Here is a 19563-nt window from a genome sequence, read left to right on the forward strand (position 1 = left end):
CCCGCGCCCAGGTCACCTTGCTTGTCTCTGCTGCAGTCTTGCTCCAAACCATATTGGAGGAGCATATTTGGGGAGTGGGGCGCAGAGGCGCTCGGGTTTCTGCAGCTGGGCAAACCGTGCCTGGGCCGGGGGCCCCTCTGCCGGCCGAGGAGTGCCTGGGTGAGCAGCCAGGACGCCAGCCATCAGGAGCCCAGGCCCTCGAGGGTTCTCCGAGCACACTCAGCTGCCCTCTGCCCTGGACCCACAGGTCTCTCTCCCAAAGCAGGGGCCGCTGACCCCTCCCGGGCTGGCCCTGAGGCAGCCTGCCCCTGGGATCCCGACTCCACAGGTGGGCAAAGTCGGGCAGCGCTGCCTAGCTTGGGGGGGCGGGGAGGCTGCAGGGCCGGGAATGAGTGTTCTGACCGCAGACTCCAAGCTTCACCTGTCATGTTGCACCTCGAGGACATGCCCGGCTGTGACAGTCAGAATGACCGCGCCCGAGGTCCCTGCGTCATCTCAGAGCTCCCAGGCAGACACCATCCTCACCCCCCCTTCCGACCCACCCCTTGCGGAAGTGTCCAGCAAAAGAAGGGCCTGGACACCCAGCAGGGTCCCTCCCTTGAATGTGTTTTCTCAAATAAGCCTGTCTGTCTTCGGAATTCTTTTCCACCCTGAGGGGGACCAAGGTCGGGGAGGAGGGAGCCCGCCAAGCAGGAGGAAGCGCAGGGACGCGGTTTAGGGGAGGCCAGGTGAGGCCCCCAGAGGCAGAGGCTGGAGAGAGGCCAGAGATCCTCCCAGTGGTGCCCAGGAAGCAACCGTTACGGTGAATGTACACCAGTCAGTGTCTTCAAACTACCTGGCCCACTGCTTGCTTTTATAAATAAAGTTTTATTGGAACATCGCTCTGCTCACTCACTCCCAGGCTGCCTATGGCTTCAGGCACAAGACCAGGAGAGAGGTGAATAGTTGCGACGGAGGGCAGTGCCTGACATGTCCACGCGGTGGCCCCATGCAGGAGGCATCTGCTGACCCTTGCCTTCTGGAGCCCGCTGGATCCAGGTAAGGAATGGGGTCACGTGTGGGCCGCCCAGGTGGCCTGAGGCCCTGAGCACCCCGAACCCCTGCTGTGTATTCAGTAAAGCCGTGCGCTCTGCGATGGGCCGCCGTCCACTGAGGGCTGGCCGTCAGTCAGAAGGTCAACTCTCTAGAATGTTCTCGGCTCCTCTTCTTAATTCTGGCCGATTGTCTTGAAATGTGTTTTTAATAGCTTCAAATGAAACTCAAATCTGGTTAGGTGATGCCGAAGCAGATTCAGATATAAATCTCCATTTGCCTTTAATGTTTTTGAATATTAAAGGCCAACAGAGAAGAGAGTAAGGAAATAAAAATGCAAATAGGCGGAGCAGAGACGCGACCCCGGGCCGTGGCAGGAGGCCCCTTCCTCGCATCCATCCCCGTCGCCCTCTGAACAGGGCCCGCGAGTTCTGGATCCCAGCGGGAGAGTTCAGGCTCGAAGCTCGAGAAAGGACCTGGTCTCGGGTATAGACACTTGCAAAGAAAAAAAAACAAAAAACAGTAAAATAGAGCTGCAGCAGGAGGCCGCTTTTTCATCCTGTGTTCAGAAAAAAAAAGAAAAAAAAAAAACACTCACCAGCCGCGAGCTTCCATGGCCCAAATTACTGATAATTTCAGCACAAATTAGGCCGTTATGTGCCACGGACAGGCCTTTCTCTCCCTGCTGATGCTGATGAAAAGCGGGGGTCTTTTGTCCTCTCGGAGGCTTAGAGTGGGGGCCCGCCCTCCCCGGGCTGGGCTCCCTGGGACGCGGGACTCAGGTAGGCTGCTGGGTTGGTTAAGTACTTGGTTAGTTGAGAATATGACCCATCTTGGCCATGAGCGACCCTGGAGCCCACGACAGGGCCCGAGCGAGGCTCAGCGCTACCTTGGACGGTCCTGGGCGGAGACGAGACTCCAACCGGGGAACAGTGGCGGCTCGGGCCTCTGACCTACACCCCCAGCCCGATTTTTTTTTTCATTATTTTGAAACAGGGTCTTACTAAGCTTCAAGGTGCCTCACTGAGTAGCTGAGGCTGGCTGGGAACCCAATCCTCCCGTCTCAGCCTCCCAAGCGCTGGGATCACAAGCGTGCGCCACCACGCCCGGCTACCCCCAGCCCTATTTTTTATTCTTTATTTTGAAACAGGGTCTGAGTTGCAGAGGGCCTCACTAAGTAGCTGAGACTGGCTGCGAACCTGCCATCCTCCTGTGTCAGCCTCTCAAGTACTGGGATGATAAGTATGTGCCACCACACCCAGCTAAAACTTTGAATTTGAAACAGGGCCTGGCTAAATTGAGGAGGCCAACCTTGAACCCGCAATCCTTCTGTCTCAGCCTCCCAAGACCGGGGATTACAGATGTATGCCACCCCATTCTGATTCTTAACCCCACACCACCACAAACCCCACTATGGAAACTGGGGCAAGCAGCACCCGGGAGGGGTCCATCACAGCCCCTTGCCGGTGCCAGCTGCCGGGGACCCCAGCTCTTCCGCACAGCGTCCTGCCCGCCGCGGCGGAGGGCAGCTTTCTCCCCGTGACTCATTCGGCGGCTTTGATGTGTGCCAGGTAATTTTCTCTGTGAAGAGGAGAGGCTCACAGGACTTTTTTGTGTTTTGTTTTGTTTTAAGAGAAGTTCTTTCATGATCGATTATTCAATTAGGAAGCCTGCCAGGCGTGGTGACGCTCTTTTGAAAAGGGCAGAAATAACCTAATAAGTCAAATCTGATTTGGCCCACTGGAGGCGGAACGCTTTCCAGAGTCGCCGCGCTGCCGGTGTGGCTGAGGCGGGAGGGCCGGGGGCAGGAGGCGGGTGGCGATCCCGGGCTCTGGGGCCGGGCGGGCGGGTGGCCCTCGGCTCCCACACGGGCCCCCAGGAAGGAAGCCAGGCCTCGGCCCTCCCGCCCCGACACTCTGGGCTGAGGAGGCCAGGCAGCCCCCAGAGCGGAGCGGAGCCCCCAGGCCTCTCCCCATCCTGCCGGCCTGGGCCCCGCGCCCAGCTCTCCTAACCACCTCCGGGGCCCCGCGGAGCTGATGTCTGCCTGACCCACAGGGCTGACGCGGCTTCCTCTGGGTCTCTGGTTGTCTCCGTTGGAAATGGGTACCTAAATGAGGGAAGGGAGCACTTATGAGTAAGCCCCTCCCCCGGGACAGGTGCCTGGCTCATCCTCCGGGCTCACGGCGACAGTCCCAGTCCATGGTGACACCGAACTGACCAGACTGTCCTCCTGACTCCATCCACAGGACCGCTTGTGGGATTTCTTTTAGTGTGTGTGGCGCTGGGATGGAACCCAGGGCACTCTACCTCCGAGCTACACCCCCAGCCCGATTTTTTTATTCTTTATTTTGAAACAGGGTCTCACTGAATTGCAAAGGGCCGAGGCTGTCTGCGAACCACGATCCTCCCGTCTCAGCCTCCCAAATGCTGGGATTACAAGCGTGCGCCACCACGCCCGGCTGTGTGTGTGTGTGTGTGTGTGTGTGTGTGTGTGTGTGTGTAGCAGGGGAACACTGGAGGTTGAACCCAGGGGTACACGCTCTATCCCTGTTTATATTTTATTTTGAAACAATAAACCTGCAAAGTTTATTGCTAAGTTGCTGAGGCTGGCCTCAAACTTCGATCCTCCTGTCTCAGCCTCCCAAGTCCTGGGATTACAGGTGTGGCCACCATGCCGCCTGGCTGCTATTGCGATTCCCGACACCATTCCTAGGATCCGTGGACACTGCTCCCCATCGTCCTCCGTGTTGGTCCAGTGCAGAGACCACGGTGTGGGGAAGTGCTACGCCTGCAACTGGTCTGGAGGGAGAGAGCTGGGCCCAGGGTCTGGGAACCTCCATCTAGGGCCCGGCTTGGACTCTGCGTCCCAAGCCAGTGTGACAGCCGGCCTCAGTTTCCCGACCTGTAATGCACCATCCAGGCGTCCTCCTGGAGTTGGGAGGCTGTACCATCCCAGCCGGTGACGTCGGACAAGGCTCGGGGCTGTACTGCCGGGCTGAGCGCGGCCGCAGTGGCTCCGCGGCGGGAGCGGGGCCTGGGCCACCCAGGCTCAGAGCAGACAATCAGCCCCTGAGGAGTGGTGGTCCGCGGGCGGCTCCCCATCCTCGGGGGCGCATCTCCAGAGCTCCCTGGGCCCGGGTTCAAATCCTGGCTCTGCCCCTTTCCGGCTGGGCTACCTGGAGCAAGTTCCTTATCTTACCTTACCTCTCTGGCTTCTGTTTCCTCATTACTGAAGGCATTTCACCTCTGAGTTACTTATTTCACCTCTTATCTTTGGCCGATGTAACAGAAACTGACTTGAGGTGACAAGTTAAAATGGAGGATTTAGCCAGGCGTGGTGGGCACGCTTGTTTGTAACCCCAGCACTTGGGAGGCTGAGACAGGAGGATCGAAGTTTGAGGCCAGCCTCAGCTACTTAGTGAGGCCCTCTGCCACTTAGTGAGACCTTGTTTCAAAATAAGAATAAGAAATAGAGCTGGGGGTGTAGAGCGGAGGTAGAATGCCTCTGGGTTCCATCCCCAGTACTAAAAAAACAAAAAAAAAAAAACAGAGTTATTTCAGGGACCTCAAGGACAAGCAGAAGCTGGGCCTCAGTCCCTGGAACCCAGGTCAACCGAGCCCTCCACCCGCTCCGTGTCTGGCCTTGTATATATTCTGCCCGTGACCCTCCCCTCCCTCCACCCTCCCCAAGAGAATTCTTTATTCATTATTTATTTATTTATTTAAAAAAATTTTTTTTGGCGGTACTGGGGATGGAACCCAGGGGCGTATTGTCCCTCTGAGCTACACCTCCAGTCCCGTTTTTATTCTTTGAGGCAGAGTCAGCCTCCCAAGTCCTGGGGTCCCCAGCGTGCGCCACCACGCCCGTTTCCTCTTCTAACCCCAAACTCTGACCAGGGAGTGTGCTGTCCCGGCCCAGCCCGGTGTCCGGCCTGGCCTCGTCGCTCCGGGGACATGAGGCGGCCGTGCCAGGCCTGGCTGTGTGGAAGCGCGCGGTGAGGGACGGTCGTGGGAGTGACTGCGCTGTGACACCTGTTTGCTGCCTCGTGATTGGCCAGTTTCCTCCCCCCAGCCCCCCGTGTTGCCCCTCCTGCCCCTCGCTGATGGGCATCTGGTCCTGCGTCTCCTCCTCCCCCGGGGGCCACGCGTGGTCAGGGTGCACCGGGAGTTGGGCATCCATCGGTAGGTTTGGACGGACATCGGTGGCCGCGGCCTTTGGGGTTGGCGCTGCGGGGCCGTCTCGGGAAGGACGCTAGTCCAGGTCGCACGCCAGAGAGACGGCCGCCTCCCCGAGGCCAGCCGCCTCGCTCTCTGTCCTCATTAGCCCTTTGCCTCCCTGGCTGCCCAGGGGCTCTGTGCGTGGCTCCCCGGGGAGCGTGTGAACTAGGGAGAAACGTGTAAGGAACTGAGGGGGCGGCAGGGAGTCAGCAGGCTGCAGCCTGGTCCCCGGGGGCTCCCGGCCTCGTCCTCACAGGGTCACCCAACCCAAGGAAGGCGGCCACGCTCCTCCTTCACTCGATGCTGTGCAGAGGTGAAGCCACGCCAGGCAGCGCCGAGCTGAGCGGTGCCCAGGGTGATTGGACAGAACTGCATCAGTACCTGGGGGTGGCTCGTGCCTGTAATCCCAGTATTTGGGAGGCCGAGATAGGAGGACCACAGGTATAAGGCCAACTGTAAGAACTTAGTGAGGCCAGCCTCCACATCCTAGCAAGTCCCTGTTTCAAAATAAAAAAATAAAGCCAGGCAGGTGGTGCACGCTTATAATCCCAGCATTTGGGAGGCTGAGACGGGAGGGAGGATGTGGTTTAAGGACAGCCTCAGCTACTACTTAGTGAGGCCCTCTGCAACTGTTTCAAAATAAAGAATAAAAAAATCGGGCTGGGGGTATAGCTGGGAGGTAGAATGTCCCTGGGTTCCATTCCTAGTGCTGCGCGCACGCGCGCGCGCACACACACACACACACACACACACGCCACACACACGCGCGCGCACGCCAGGGGTGTAGGTCAGTGTCTTAGCGTCTTAGCCAACATTCCGATGGATACAATAAAAAATGACCGCGCAGCTTAGAGGGAAGAAGGTTTATCTGCTCAGAGTCCTCTGGAGATTTGGGGCTCAGTCCATCTACGGCCAGAGCCTGGGACTCAGAGTCCAGGCGTGGGAAGGGGAGGCAGGAAGGCCCTGCTCTCACATCCTGGAGGCTGTAAGTAGAGGAGAACCCCATACGCGCCCCGGGGACGCCCCCTTAGCCACCAAACCTGGCTTCCAGCGTGGCTACCTCGATTCTATCAGAAGGAACATCCCAAACAAACCATTACACTCTGCCTCTGGCCCCTAGACTTCACGGCACCTAACAATAAAATATGCATTTAGAGCCGGAGGCGGTGGCACAAGCCTGGAATCCCAGTACTCGGGAGGCTGAAACAGGAGGCCCACGGGTTCACAGCCAGCCTCAGCGCCCTAGCGAGGCCCTCTGCCACTTAGTAAGACTCTGTTTCCAAATTAAAAAAAAAATAGGGCCTGGGGGGGTATGGATTGGAGGTAGGAAGCCTGAGTCTCATCCCCCTTGCGCCTCAAACACAAAACAACCAAGCAAAGTGAATTTAGTCCACCTCCAAGACTTCCCGTAGCCTCAACAATTCAGAGCATCACTTAAATACGCCAGGTCCAAAGTCTCTCCTGAGCCTGAAGGTAAAATCTTGACTGCGAGCTTGTAGGACAAAATGCAAATAAAAAGCAAGTTACGTGCAGGCGGTGTGCCGTGGCACTGAGTGCAAACCTGTGTTCTAAAAGGGAAGAAGAAGACGCAGAGAAAGGGCCGGGACGGTCGGTACGGCGCCCAGCGCTGCCCCCCGCAGCGCCGCCGCTGGGCTCTGGGCGCCGGGCGGTGAGCTGTGATCTCCCAGGGCCTTGGCGGCTTGGCCTCAGCCACACCCTTCACAATTTGCCGCGTTTGGGCCTGCTGGTGGGACTCAGGCCCCACTGCACACTGTCCGGCCTCCCGGGCCTCCCTTTGAGATCTGGGATGAAGCTTCCATGACCTCTTTTTTTCCCCCCAGCAAGGCCAGCATCACAGATGGACCGCCAGTGGGAAAGGTACCTGTGCCGCTCCGGTCAGTGCCGCTTTAAGGGTCGTAATCCTGGCGGCTCAGGGCGCCCTTTATCCTCGGTTCTGCAGTTGGGCTGGAACTGCCAGGGCCACATTCATTTCTTTGCAAAATATTCAGCCTCGCCCAGCCGTCTTCCGCTCACGATGCCATCTCTCCGGGCCCCGGCTCTGCACGCGCCTTTCTGGCCAACCTGCAAACCCAGGAGGCCTCTGCTTTGCTTCCTCCCCACAGTGCAGTTACAACTGGCTGAGTCCAGGCATCAAGAGCCACCCTGCAGTGTGGAGGTTTTGCTGTCTGGAGACTTCCTCTGCCAGGTCAATCAGTCCCTCGCCTTTGAAGACGGCCTCACACAAGTTTCAGGACATGGACAAAATGCCCACGAGTTTTTTTGTTTGTTTGTTTTTTGTTTTCCCAGAATGTAATATGTGTGACTTTTACTCCATTTTGCCACGGGCTCCTCTTTCCCCTCCTAAATCTCCTGAGCACGGTCTCTACCATCCATTTTATAGCCATGCCAGGCCCTTCCGACTCCCAAGACTCACAAAGCACACGATCAGGCTTAGATAGAGAAGTGATTCCACTTCTCCAGTACCAATTTCTGGCTTAGGCCACCTTCTGACTGATTTAATCCCAAATGAATGACCAGGCAACTTAGAGGAAGGGAGGGCTAGCTGAGCACAGTTAGTTCTTCAGAGGTTCTGGGTTCAATCTAGGTGAGGCCAGGGTCTGGGACTCGGGGCATGTGGCAGGAGGGAGAGAGACAGAGACAGAGACAGAGACAGAGACAGACAGAGAGAAAGAGAGAGACAGACAGAGAGGCTCTGCTCTCACATCACGGTGGCCGGAAGCAAGAGACCAAAGGGAGGAGAGAGCCTGATCGCATCCCCGCCACACCCCCAGGGATACCTCCTGAGGAGCCAAGCCCTTCTTCCAACATGGCTACCTTGTTTCTGTGAGGGCTAGGGGGCCATTCTAAATCCAAACATGACACCCAGCCTAAGCAACTTAGCAAGACCTTTTTTCAAAATAAAAAAAATAAAATCTGGAGCTGGGGGTGGTGGCGCACGCTTGTAATCCCAATACCTGGGAGGCTGAGCCGGGTGGATCACAGGTTTGAAGACAGCCTTGACAACCGGACTGGGGGTTTAGAGGTTTAGGTTGAACTCAGAGGTAAAACGCCTCTGGACTCAATCCCCGGTGCCACAACAACAACAAAATAAAATAAAATAAAATAAAATAAAATAAAATAAAATAAAATATGGCTGGGATTGTAGCTCAGAGGTAGGACGCCCTGGGTTAACCCCCACATCATACACACACATGAGCAATGCACCTGCGAGCCCTCTGCACTGGAAACAGCTGGGCGCACGGAGCTTCAGGCGTGAGGACCGCGAGGTCGGCCCGGGGCAGGTGTTCCTTCTCATATTTATGTCTGTCTGCGTCCCCCAATTCAGCATCGTCCCCCAAATCCTAGGAGGGGGCTTGTGGGGAAAATGAGATCTAACCAACCCCGTGAAAATCCACCCCGAAGAACGGAAGGGCCGGGCTCCACGCCCGAGCCTGGGACCCGCCCGTGTGCAGGTGCGCGCTGCCGGCGTGTTCATAACTCAGCACGGCGCTCATTTAAGAATCCGTCCATCACGGTGACCTAGATAGGGGACTCAAGACGCCGTCAAAAGGGTCGCGGAGCCCTCGGTCTCACGCTTCATTTAGTAATCAAAAAGCACTTTCGATGCTAAGTGGCCCGTTCGCCCTGCCGAGGCCCCCGCGGTGACTCTGGCTTTATTCTCCACGACCCCGCTGCTGCCCCAGCGTTTGTGATTCACTTGGGGACACAAGTCAGAAGCTAGGCTTTGAAACTTAAAAAATCATTATTATTATTTTTGGTACTGGGGATCGAACCCAGAGTCTCACTAAGTTGCTGAGGCTGGCCTCAAACCTGTGATCCTCCTGTCGCAGCCTCCTAAGTACCGGGATCTGGAGTCCAAGTGAATGCACACACTTCCTCTGGGGCCAAAGCAGGCCCCCCTCCGCCCTCCCCTGGGCCCACAGGAAGCCCCGCGGCTCCACTGAGCCTTCCATGCTACTGGACCCCGTGCCCCGCTCGAGGGCCGGCCTGGCTCGAGCAGCTGGCAGTGCTGGGCCACGGCCGGCTTAGTTACCGAAAGAAGTAAGAGTCTAGCCGGGCGTGGTGGCGCACGCTTGTAATCCCCGCGCTTGGGAGGCTGAGACAGGAGGATCGCACGGGTTCGAAGCCAGCCTCAGCTGCTTAGTGAGGCTTTCAGCAACTTAGTGAGACCCTGTTTCCAAATAAAATAGAAAAAAGATCTGGGAGTATAGCCCGGAGGTAGAAAGCCTCTGGGTTCCACCCCCAGCACCACCAAAAAAAAAAAAAAAAATAAGGAGTCTCCCTAGCTACCTGGACACGCCCCTGGGAGGTGGGAAAATGGAGTCAGGCCGGAAGTGACCGCAGAGCCCAGGGGTCGTGCTTCAGAAGCATTGCGCGGTGGCGCACACGTAATCCTAGCGTTCCGGAGGCCGAGGCCGGAGGATCGTCACGGCCAGCCTCAGCTGCTTAGTGAGGCCCTCCACAGCTTAGTGAGGGGTGTAGCTCGGAGGTCGAATGCCCCTGGGTTCCAGCCCCAGACCCGCAAAAAGGGAAAAAAAGAGTTTATAGGTCTTCGGGGCCCGTGTTCATATAAGTCAGTATTTGATGTAAATACAACACTGCTCATTTCTCTTTCTCCCTCTCTTTCTCTCTCCCTCTCTCTCTTTGTGGTACTGGGACTTGGACCCAGGGATATCCTACCTCTGAGCGACGCCCTCAGCTCTTTTTGTTTGTTTAGAAACAGGGTCTTGCTAGGTTGCTGAGGCTGTCTTCGAACCTGCCATCCTCCTGTACTGGGATTACAGGCATGCACCACCATGCCCGGCTAAAGAGCTACTATACTTCTTAAAAAAAAAAAAAAATAGCATTTTGAGCCGGTGTGGTGGCGCACGCTTGTAATCCCAGCATTCGGGAGGCTGAGACCTGGAGGATCACGGTTCGTGGACAGCCTCAGCTACTTAGTGAGGTCCTCTGCAACTCAGTGAGACCCGGTTTCAAATAAAGAATAAAAAAATAGGGCAGGGGGTGTAGCTCGGAGGTCAAATGCCCCTGGGTTCCATCCCCAGACCCGCAATAAATAAATAAAAATAAATAAAAATAGCAAATAAGGAGAGAATGGCCCGGTGTTGCAGTAGTAACAGCGGGCAGTCTCTTATCCTAGTTATTTGGTACTGGGAATCGAACCCAGGGACATTCTACCTCTGACCTAACACCCCAACCCTTTATATTTTTATTTTGAAATGGTCTCACTGAGTTGCTGAAAGCCTGGCTAAGTTGCTGAGGCTGGCCTCGAACCTGCAATCCTCTTGTCTCAGCCTCCCAAATACTGGGATTATAGGCGTGCGCCACCATGTCCAGTGACACTGTATTTTCCGGCAGGCCTGATTCAGACCTGTGGCCCTCGGCCCTGCCTGGACCTCAGCTATCCCGGCCCGCCAGGACCCTGCCGCCAGCGCCAGATTCCCTGCCTTTTTCCAGTCTAGGGAGTCCCATCCTATTTTACGAACTTTTCTTTCTGGACATTTTATTCTTGGTGAAAATATGTCTTGATTACCACATACTGTTTCCTGAAGGGAACATTTTAAGGTAATTTCGAAAGCTCTTTTGGCTTAACAGGGCAGAAATGCAAACAGCCATCTTCATTGCCAGACTATTTTCCAAAAGGAAAAAATAAATGCTATCTTCCTTTCTCCTCTGTCGCAGTTAAGATTTGACAGGGATCTAAATTACCTGCAGGTCACTTCGTGACAGTGACAGCCGCAGCTACGGAGCGAGGGCTGTTCTTACCAGCTAATGTGCGGCCTTTGTCAAAGCGAGCACGCAATGAGCCTAAGCACCCCAAAGTATGTTAATCGCTCCGGCTTGGAAAGAAACAAGCTCAGAGATACGAGAGACGCCATTCCCGGAGCTCAGCGGTGCACGCCTGTCACCCCGGCGCTTGGGAGGCTGGGACAGGCGGATGGCAGGTTCAAGGCCAGTCTCAGCGATTTAGCAAGACCCTGTTAATAATAAATAAATGAATAAATAAATAAGTAAGTAAGTAAACTGGGCGTACTGGCACACACTTGTAATCCCGGTACTTGGGAGGCAGTGACAGGAGGATTACAGGTTTGAGGACAGCCTCAGCCATTTAGTGAGGCCCTCTGAAACTCAATAAGCCCCTGTTTCAAAATAAAGAATAAAAAATGGGGCCGGGGAGTGTAACTTGGAGGCAGAATACCCCTGGGTTCAAACCCAGCACCACAAAAATAAAAATAAAAAATTAAATAAATAAATAAATAAATAAAAAGGGAGAGGAGTTTGGGGCTATACCTCAGAGGTAGAATATCTTGGTTTAATCCCTAGTACCAAAAATAAAAATAAAAACAAAAGGAAAAGAGACCATTCTTACCCAGGTATGCACACTTGTAATCCCAGTACTTGGGAAGCTGACACAGGAGGTCTGAGCAATTTAGCGAGACTCAGCAACATAGTGAGGCCCTATTTCAGAACAAGAAATAAAAAGGGCGTGGTGGTGTAGCTCAGGGGTACGATGCCCCGGGTTCCATCTCCCCTATGATAGAGAGGAAGGGGGTTTCCATCCTCAGTATGAGAGAGAGAGAGGGAGAGGGAAAGAGAGAGAGGGAGAGGGAAAGAGGAGAGAGAGAGAGAGAGGAGAGAGAGAGGATAGAGGATAGAGGAGAGAGGAGAGAGGAGAGAGGAGAGAGGAGAGAGGAGAGAGGAGAGAGGGAGAGAGAACAATTCTTACTTCGATTGCCTCGTCCGAGGGGACGTGGATCTGGGTCAACTTGGTCAAAAGACGGCTTCCCCTGTCTAGTGCCTCATGGGCCTGATATGGTTTGTTTTTTTTGTTTGTTTGTTTGTTTATTTATTTATTTTGGTACTAGGGATGGAACCCAGGGGCATTCCACCTCCGAGCTACACCCCCAGCCCATTTTTTATTCTTTATTTTGAAACCGGGTCTCACTGAGTTGCGAAGGGCCTCCCTAAGCAGCTGAGGCTGGCTTCGAACCTGTGTGATCCTCCTGTCTCAGCCTCCCAAATGCTGGGATTACAAATGTGCGCCACGATGCCCGGCTTCTCTGATATGATTTAGATAGAAAAGGTTCCCCAAGGTATTAGGCCAGGTAGCCTGGTTTGGAGGTGGGGCACGCTGGAGGAGGCGTGTCGCGGGCGGGAGCCTGGGGGACTGTGTCTGTCGCTGGCTCACACGCTGCTCACGGATGGAACGCCCCCCCCCAGGCCTGACTGGAGCCAGCCATCTATGGACTGAGCCTCTAAGCTGATCACGCAGGTTTGAAGCCAGCAGTGCTGGCTTAAGAGACCCTGTTTCCAAATTAAAAAAAAAAAAAAAAAAAAAAAATATATATATATATATATATATATATATATATATATATATATATATATATATATGAAAAAGCTGACTAAAAACACCCCGTTCGTCCCAGGTGGGGCTGCACCTTCATCCTGGCGGGTGGCCCCAGGTAGCCGGCACCTCCCCGGGCCTCGGTGTGAGCAGAGAGAAGCCAGCTGGATGCCTCCACGCTGGCTGCAGAGGGGCGGAGGCCTCGGGCTCGCGGCCCGCAAGCACCTTCTCATGAGGGGCAGTGAACCCTGGCTGACTTGGCCCTTGGAGGTTTGGGGCGCTGAGTGTTGAGTGACACCCAAGGGCAAGTAAGAAGCACCCCGCTGTGTCTTCCTGGGAAGGAGGCTCAGGAGGGCTCTGTGAGCAGAGGCCGCCTCCGACATCATTCCCCCAGATGAAAGAGCAGGCGGGGGGCTGGAGACCTCCATCTGGGCGACAGGACACTTCACAGCTCGCCCAGAACATGAAAGCCGCCGCCTTTGAGCCTGGCCGCTCAGGGCCTCAGATTTCCTTTGATCTCTGCAGAATCAGCTCTGGGCTCATTAGGGGCTCGAGCTGCACAGGGTCCCCGCCAGCCCGCCTCGGCCCCTGGATGCTCTGAGCCAGGCCAGGCGTTGGTGGGGAGGCGCGGCCGCTGCCGGCCTCGGCCCCCAAGCCACAGCCTGCTTTCTGCCCACAACCTGGGCCATGGCCACGTTCGAGCCCCACCTGCTGCTCCGCGGAGTCTGGGACCCTGATTCCTGCGATTCCTGCGTAGGGGCAGGAATGACGCTCCCGGCCTGGCCTTGAGTTCTTTATTCACTGGGAAGTAAACCCAGGTGGCATTCCACATCATCTGCCGCCTGTTTTATTCTTTCTTTTCTTTTCCTTTTTTTGTGGTACCCAGGGACATTCTACCTCCGAGCTACACCCCTAGCCTGATTTTATATTCTTTATTTTATATTTTATTTGGAAACAGGGTCTCTTAAGCCAGCGAGGCTGGCTTCGAACCTGCGCCATCCTCCTGTCTCCGCCTACCAAGCACGGGGATTACTAGCATGTGCCACCACGCCTGGCTATATTCTTTATTTTAAAACAAAGACTCGCCCCAACCCTGGGCGGGTGGGCAGGTGCTGGCGGGGCACCCTTCGGTGACCCCCCTTCCACCTGGAAGGACCCTGTAAAAAAGGAAAAGAAAAAGAAAAAAGGAAAATATTGGAGAGGGGTCAAGGAGGCCGTGGCAGATGCCAGGATACTGGAGATGCAGACAAAACTTATCCAAAGGAACTGGAATTATTGGAAAAATTCCCCGCTAAGGAGGACTGCTTCTCCTTTACATTGTTAAGAATCTTGGACATCACCTGTAAGGAGAGAGACTTTAGTGGAGATCAAGGAGAAAGGCGGTGCTGAAAGCGGTCTCCGCGTTGGCGGTGGAGACTTGTATTCAGGAGAAGCAGAAATCGGATCCTACCAACCTTATTTTATTTTTTATTTTTTTGGAGAAATTACACCAAAGGTCGAATGCTACCGTCGCGCATGCTTAGGAAGACTGGACAACATTCAGAGTGGAAAAAGAGCTTGGGAAAGATTTGAAATGGTGGAGGCAGTGGCAATGGCAGTGGCCAGTACTCAGGGGAGGCAGAGATCTGATGCATTACACCTGGAACCTTTGAAGTAATAACCCCAGAGGCAGAATGCTACCACCACACACCCTTGAGAATGTGGGACAAATGGTTGGGTGAAGAGGGTGCTCGGATTAGAGCCTGCTGAGGGGTGAGGCCGGCGACGGACACAGCAAAGCTGGGATTGGAGCCTGTCGTGAGGCAAGGCTGGTGCTGGAGCCTCCAAGGCCGGGATCAGAGCCTGCCGAGGGGTTAGGCTGGTGCCGGGGCCAACGGCCGGCATCGGAGCCTTTCGTGAGGCAAGGCTGCTATTGAGGCCTCCGAGGCTGGGATCGGAGCCTGCTGTGAGGCAAGGCCAGTGCTGGGGCCTCTGAGGCCCAGATCGGAGCCTGCCGAGGGGTCAGGCTGGTGCCAGGGCCAGTGTGGCCAGGATCAGAGCCTGTCGTGAGGCAGGGCCGGTGCTGGGGCCTCCAAGGCTGGGATCAGAGCCTGCCGTGAGGCTAGGCCGGTGCTGGGGCCTCCAAGGCCGGGATCGAAGCCTACTGAGGGTTAGGCCAGTGCTGGGGCCAGCGAGGCTGGGATCGGGGCCTGCCGAGGGGTTAGGCCGGTGCCGGGACCAGCGGCCTGTATTGGAGCCTGCCGCGAGGCAAGGCCAGTGCTGGGGCCTCCGAGGCCGGGATTGGAGTCTGCCGATGGGTTAGGCTGGTGCCGGGACCAGCGGCTGGCATCGGAACCTTCTGTGAGGCAAGGCCGCTATTGAGGCCTCCGAGGCCTGGATCGGAGCCTGCCAGGGGGTTAGGCCGGTGCTGGGGCCAGCAAGGCTGGGATCGGAGCCTGCTGTGAGGCAGGGCCGGTGCTGGGGTCTCAGAGGCCGGGATTGGAGCTTGCCGAGGGGTTAGGCCGGTGCCGGGACCAGTGGCCTGTATTGGAGCTTGCCGCGAGGCAAGGCCGGTGCCGGGGTCTCGGAGGCCGGGATCAGAGCCTGCCGAGGGGTTAGGCCAGTGCCGGGGCCAGCAGCTGGCATCGGAGCCTTCCATGAAGCAAGGCCGCTACTGAGGCCTCCAAGGCCTGGATTGGAGCCTGTCGAGGGGTTAGGCTGATGCTGGGGCCATCAGCTAGCATTGGAGCCTGCCGTGAGGAAGGCCAGTGCTGGGGCCTCCGAGGCCGGGATCGGAGCCAGCTGAGGGGTTAGGCCAGTGTCGGGGTCAGCGAGACCAGAATCGGGGCCTCCCATGAGGCAAGGCCGCTGCTTGAGCCAGCGAGGTTTGGATCAGTCCACCCGGTAGCCAGGCCACTACTGGGGCCGTCAAGAGTGGGATCGGTACTTGCAACGCGGCATGCACAGAGAAATATCACAGAAAATATAAATCAGACGTTTCCCCTAATCAGCAATAACTAGGAGGAAAGGGGCAACAGGAAGTGGTCGAGCTATAGAAAGGGCCCTATAGTGAAGCAACTAAGGTGACCAATCAGAGGGTATGGAATAAGGGATGTTGGAGCCTCTTTAAAAAGCAGGAGGTACATAAACGCATGTATCAAAGTTAATCACCAAACAAGCATGGGATCGAGGGAGGGGAGGGAATGGGATGGGGCTGGAGGAGGGCTGATTGGATGATGTGTGCTTGTATATCTTCTCAAGTCTTGTATTCCAATGTGATGTATGATTACAATGCACCAATAAAAATAAATAAAAAAAAAAGGTCTCACTAACTTGCGAAGGGCCTCACTAAGTAGCTGAGGCTGGCTGCAAACTGTGATCCTCCTGTCTCAGCCTCCCAAGTACTGGGATGACAAGCGTGTGCCACCAGGCCCGGCTTAAGTGTTCATTTTGAAACAAGGTCTTGCTAAGTTTCTGAAGCTGTCCTCAAACCTGTGATCTTTGCGTCTCGGCCTCCCAGGTGCTGGGGTAGCAGGTGTGTCTCCCCAGGCCTGGCAGCTATTCTAAACCCTTGGGTTTGGGGGTACTGTGTATCCTGAAGCGCTGGGCCGGGGTTGGGGGCTGAGGAGGGCTTCGCAGGCCTGGTCCATGGGCCCGGCCAGTGACCCGGGCAACCTGGGGCAGGCCTGACCGCTGTTGTCAGCAGCCTTCCCGCCCTCGCACACTCAGCCAACAGTGTTCAGTTTCCATGGCAACGCAGCCAGGCTTGGGGGGCCAGCTGCCGGGCAGGGGCTGCCGTCTGGGCAGGGCAGCTGTGTTCCCCGGAAAACCGGCCCTGGCGATAGTAATTGGCAATGTCCTTCCGTCGGGAAGTCAGCTTGACTGCCCAAATATAATAACAAGGTCGGAAAATTTAATTTTCCCCCCCAGGGTCATGATGGGTTCTGCTGGCAGCGTGTCACGGGGTGGGGCAGAAAGCTCCCACCACTAAGGACGTGCGCCTGGTTATTCCTCCTTCCCCTCCTCCTCCTCCTCCTCCTTCTTTACTGGGGATGGAACCTAGGGGCATTCTACTTCTGAGCTACACCCCTAGACTGTAAAAGCCATCCTCCAGCCAATAGGGAAGCTCGGCAGCCGCTGAGTCAGGGAATGCAGGCTGCGCAGCCCGCCCAGCGAGCCTACACTCTTCTGGGCAGACAGAAGCAAATGCCTTGCTGAGTTACTTTAGACTTCAGTCTTTATTTGGGCCCTCACTTTCTGTCTGCCACAGCACCCCTAGTTGTCCAGTAACACATGCTTGGTTTAATTTGAGTTGCAAAATAAAGAACGTTTTAACAGAATACACCCCCAAATATTGCATGGGATGTTTTTATATTAAAAAATGTACTCGTTAGCTGGGGTGGTGGGCGTGCTGTCATCCCAGTTCTTGGGAGGCTGAGACAGGAGGATCCGCAGGTTCGCAGCCAGCCACAGCTACTCAGTGAGGCCCTCTGCAACCTAGTAAATAAAGAATAAAAATTAGGGCTGGGGGCGTAGCTCCGAGGTAGAATGCCCCCGGTTCAATTCCCAGTTACACACACACAGACACACACACTCACTCGTATGGACCTTTGTGCATTCTGGGTTTGCATGTGCCTGACTGCAGGGGAGTCATCGGGGAAGCCGCTCGGTCGGGGCGCACCCGCATGGCGGAGCGAGGACGTGGGGTGGTGGGGCAGCGGGCCCTGGGTGCACCCCGGGGCTCCTCAGCTGGGGTGGGCCGCACCTCGCCCTGACACCCCAAGCCAGGCGCAGACAGCAGAGGAGGGAGCCCACGCCAGAAACGCTGGAGCCGCTCTCAAGGCTGAAAAGCGAGGGGGGAGCACGCACGCCTGTAATCCCAGGACTTGGGGGACTGCGACGGGAGGATCGCAGGTTCGCGACCAGCCTCAGCCACTTAGTGGTGTGGCCCTGCTTCAAAATAAAAAGTAAAAAGGGCTGGGGTGCAGCTCAGAGGTAGAATGCCCCTGGGTTCATTCCTCAGTCCCCCCAAAACACTCAGGTGATGTGCATGGGTGTCCTCAGGCGCCGAGGTGGGCGCCGTGGGGGGTGGCAGGCCGGGACTGAAGGCCTGGGCCCCCGAGGAGCTGGACGCGGCGCCCTCGCGGGGGTCAGCGACACGGGCGTGCTTGCGGCCAGCCGCTCCCTTGACCTGCGCACTTGTGCACAAGGTAGTTAGCCGCCCACCATTGCTGGCGTCCCCTAAGTATGTTGGGCCCCCAAGGAGCAGGTCGGGGGGAGACTGGCAGCTTTTGCAAGCCCAGGCCCCGGGGTGGGCAGGACCCCACCCCGCCGCAGCCTCTCCGCCCTCTGGCCACCCGCCCTCGGCCCTCCCTGTCCAGGCGCCCACCCTCTTCGCCAGATGGACCCCGGGCCTGGCTCGGGCCGGGAAGCAGCGCCGCTGTCCCGGGCGCCCCCCGAGCCGCCCAGAAGACGCCAGCTGGGTGGGGGCCCAGGGCGCAGGGCAGGGCGTCTGACCCCCAGGGACAGCCGCTGGGGGAGCGCGCCTCCCGTCACCGCGGGGGCGGGGCCTCGACGGTGGGCGGGGCCCCCACCCTGGAGAGGAAGGGGGCCGGGATGTGGGCGGGCCTCAGTGGGCGGGGCCTCGGCAGGGAGCGGGAGGCGATGGGCGTGGCTCGAGTGGGCGCGGCCCGGGTGGGCGCGGCCCGGGTGGGCGTGGCCCCCGGTGGGCGTGGCCCGGGTGGGCCGGAGAGGTTTCCCTGGCTCGCAGCCCAGGCCGGCGGGTGCGGCCGGCGGTGGTTTGCTGGGGAGGGGCGTGAGGACGCGGGTCAGGGAGCAGGACCCAGAAGCCCAGGACGTGAAAGGTGCCCAGCGTGCGACCACCAAGCAGCAGGCCCCCGCCCGCGCCCTGAAGCACCGTGGGCGAGCTGCCCCTTGGGTGGCTGCAGGGGCCACAGAGGCCCCGGGCCGGGCCCTGGCGGAGGCCGGCCAGTCGGCGCTGACCCTTCCTGTCCAGCGCCCCTGCCCCGAGGGGACAGCCCAGACAGGGCTCTGTCCGCAGCCCTGCAAGACGCCCGGACGGTCAAGCGCGCTGCGGTCTGGGGCGAAGGACCCAGACCAGATGCAGGGCGGGAGGCCAGGCCAGGCCGGGGGGCTCCCTTCCACCAGATGTCCCAAAACGCCGCCCAGCGCTGCCCGCCCTCGCTGGCGTCCAAAACTCCGGCCTCTACAGTGCTCGCAGAAAAGCACCGAGTATTCCTGTCCATTTTAACAAGCTGTACTTAACAGTGGAATCGTGCGCTCACAGCCGGTAGGCAGGACTCTGCCTAACCGCGCACTTCGGCTGCGTCTCTGGGACCCACTGGCTTATTTTTGGCCCTGGAGATTGAGCCCCGAGCATTACGCCTCTGAGGTTCACCCCCAGCTGGTTTTTTTAATTTAATTTTTAAAATTTTGAAACAAGGTCTCCCTAAGTTGCTGAGGCTGGCCTTGAATCTGCCATCCTCTTAGCTCAGCCTCCCAAGTACTGGAATTATAGGCATGAGACGCTGCGCCCAGTTCTTGAGCTGCTCTTTTTTAGAAAAGAAACTCTGGGGACTCTTTTTGGGGTGACCACTGTGTTACGGGATGGGAGCTGGGGGGTGGCGCGAGCTGGAAACCATTCGCAGGGGGCATAAAGGCCGGTGTTAGATCACGAGCCGCCCTAGGTGGCTTCTCTGACTCGTCCTCCGGGCTTCTCCCCGGAGGCGCCATCTTCCCGACAGGGGCTGCTTCCCAGCACCGGGTGACCCAGCCTCCGATTACTGCTCTGTGATTAACTCCTAGAAGGAGGGCGGAGCGTTCCGTGTGCGAACCCCCAGCAGCGTAGCTCCATCTGTGTATAACAGAAAACCCCCATTCGACACTGGCTTACGAGAAGTGTATTTCTCCATGTTGTGAAACAAGCCTGAAGGCCGGCAGCCCCG

Source organism: Muscardinus avellanarius, assembly GCF_963383645.1.
Source record: "Muscardinus avellanarius genome assembly, chromosome: 1".
Taxonomy (NCBI): Eukaryota; Metazoa; Chordata; class Mammalia; order Rodentia; family Gliridae; genus Muscardinus; species Muscardinus avellanarius.